The sequence below is a fragment of the Arachis hypogaea genome, chromosome 17, assembly GCF_003086295.3.
Source record: "Arachis hypogaea cultivar Tifrunner chromosome 17, arahy.Tifrunner.gnm2.J5K5, whole genome shotgun sequence".
In the NCBI taxonomy this organism is placed as follows: Eukaryota; Viridiplantae; Streptophyta; class Magnoliopsida; order Fabales; family Fabaceae; genus Arachis; species Arachis hypogaea.
The window spans coordinates 21,080,836-21,084,021 of record NC_092052.1 but is presented as its reverse complement, the minus strand read 5'-3'; positions in this window follow the sequence as shown (position 1 = coordinate 21,084,021).

Below are 3,186 nucleotides of genomic sequence, written 5' to 3'. Positions count from 1 at the left end.
ATCATACATCTTCCACAATCCAACTTAAACAAAAAGCATACAACTTAATTAGAAAGCACATTAAACATATTAAGGAGAGATGACATCCTATTTCTATATGGATACATCTATAGCCCTGCTGTAAATCCCGTTAAATTAGTAAATAATTAGTCAATAAATTAGTTTTTAATAAAAAAGATTAGAAATGCAAAAAATAATATTAAATTAGGATAGATCTCATCGAAACGAGAATTTTGACACTAATTTTGAAGAAATCGATCCAAAATTGGACCGAACGGGCCAAACCGGTTGAACCAGGTCCAAACCGGGCCCAGTAGGCCCAACCGGTCCAACAATTAAAAAGAACCACAGGCTCTTCTTTCTCTTCATTTCCTTCAACGAAGCAGCAAGCTCCTAGGGAAGAGAAGAGAAATACGTTTACGGTGAATTCAATTTCCCGTAACTTCTCCGTTCGAGCTCTGATCGCCGCACTGTTTGTGACCACACGTCCACCGCGTCGAGCTTTACGTTTCTATCAGAACAATTTCATAGGTAACTTGTTATTTCACCCTCAGCCTTCTCTTCCTCCAATTCTTGAACTATTGAATAGGAAATTGAATTTCTTTGATTTCTGATGTTTTAGGATCCAATTAGCTTGAGAAAAATGTTCACTCTTACTTATGTGAAGCTTGGGTAAGGTGAGGATACGATAATTCTATTTTAATTTTATTGAATTTGAGCTTTAAGTATTAAATTGGATATATGTGTGTTATAAATGTGTATTAGGTTGTGAATAAATAATTGGAGTTTGAAATTGTGAATATTGGAACTTGGAGGAAGCTAAGCTTAGAGTTTGTTGAATTTTGAGGGGCTGTCTTGATTTTGAATAAATTGCTTTGGTCGTTACGTGGAACCGGCCAAGGTATGGTTTAGATTTCTTGCATTTAATATATAATATTATGTGAAAACTTAGGCTAGATGACCATAGGATAAGTTAGATTGCATGTGTATATTTAATACTTAGTATCCTGTTGATGAACATGGTTGATTTGCTGCTTGTTGATTAACTGGTGATTTGGTGAATTATTGATTTGAGGTATAACTATTGTGGAGGTTGTTGTGATAATGAGGTATTTTGTGTTAAAAGCCTAGGATTTGTGAACTATGATTCTTAGTTGAATTTTGGTTGTTGGATTTGAATATCGTATGAGTATAATTGTTGATCTGAGGTAGATTTATTGTGGTGATTGTTATGATGATAAGGAAGGGTATGTTGAATTGAAAAGAATGCAGGTTTGGACTCGAAAAGGGTGGCAAAGTCCGAGTTTTAGAGGAGATGCTGCCGAAATTTTATAAAAATTAGAGATTTTGTTTAGATGATTATTTAAAAAGATTTAGATTCAAAGGTTATATGGTTTGATTTTGAGTTATTAAGAAAATGAGTATGTTTTAAGTTTGATTCATTTAGAAAATAATGAATTATGTTTTGAATTGGAACTATTAATGGACGGAATGGGAGGTGTGATAATGAAAGATAAGGACTGAATATGATTGATGTATGATGATGAATGAGATGCGATTGAGAATGATGTGGATGTTGATGAATTATAATTGAATTATTTATATGGCTTATGAATTTGAATGATCTGAGATACGAGATTCCCTGGGTAAAGTACTGTGGCTTGCCACCACGTGTACCAGGTTGAAAGCTCGATACTCTGTTGACCCTACTACGTAAGTGTGACCGGGCACTATAAATTCCCGGGAATGTAACCCCATTGAGAAATATTGATTATTTGAGAAAAAGCTATGCATAGACTCTTGGGGATGCACATCGGGGGGACAGTCTAAGGTTTTCAGACTTGTCGGGTTGGCTGGATAACCGACAGATGAGCCTCATCAGCCATAGGACAGGCATGCATCATATGCATATTACTTAAATTACTTGCTTGAGCTTTAGCTGGGTGTGCCTAAATGTACTTATCATGTTAAATGTATATTTGTTACCTACAGTATTTGTAACATTCTTGTGCTTGCCTTTATCTGTTTATTTGTCTGTGAAATGCATGATGGAGTTGGAGGTATGGAGGAATGGCAGTATGGGACTTAGATTTAAAGTTAAGTTAAGTTAGGTTTAAATATTCTTAGAAAACCACCTTTTATGGCTTCTGTTTAATACTTTAAGCTCTGTAATCTGAGTGTCGGCGTTCTAGGATTGCCTCTGGCATTCCCAGGACCTTATATCTTATGTGTGTGGCACCTTTACCATACTGAGAACCTCCGGTTATCATTTCATACTATGTTGTTATTTTTCAGATGCAGGTCGGGAGGCATCTCGTTAGGCGTCTGGACTCTTGAAGCGGAGTGATTACTGGGTAGTTTTGCTGTACAGTGATGTATATATATATGTACTTAGCTTTCTCTCCGCATAACTTATTCTTTTTTATCTTCTTAGAGGTGTATGGAGAGGCAGGATTTTGTTTATGTACATCTGGGTTTTGGAGATATATATATATGTAGAGTAATGCTAGGGAAACAAAAAATACAGCCAGAATTTGCCTTATTTAGCATTCATTAATTGTCGCAACAATTAATGAATGCTAAATAAGGTAAGTTATGGCTGTTTTTGGCTAATTTTCTTTGGTTACCAAACATTTTCGATATATGTATATATGTGTGTATATTCTCCGGCCAATCTTGACTTCGCAGGCTGAGTCAGGAGCTTGTTACTTTGTATCTTTGACTCTCTGTTCCTGTTTTAGGTTACTTTAAACTTGATAGTTATAGTTTTCTTAACACGCAAGTTAACTCGTACCTTGAGCGTTGCGCTTTTATTTCGCGATTTTTTCCCCCTTTTCTTCAAGGCTCCTAGCATATTACAATCTTTCTGCTATTACATGTATACATTTTATTTTAGAGGTTGTAATACCACACCACCTCTGTTTTACGGCTTAAGCGTAAAGTTTTGTGTGGTAGGGTGTTACACCTGCTCTTTCCCTTTCCCTCCATATATTTTTATCTATTATCCATTATGCAATATATTATTCTAATCTAAACCCACCTAAGAAATGAATTACAGAGAGATTATTATGATCATCAACAATAAATGAAAAGGAGAAATTTTCATACAATGAAAAGAAGTGCATCTTCTAAAAGAATTCTTGTATTCTTTTTTGAGGTCAACAAAAATTAAAATTTTTAAAATGA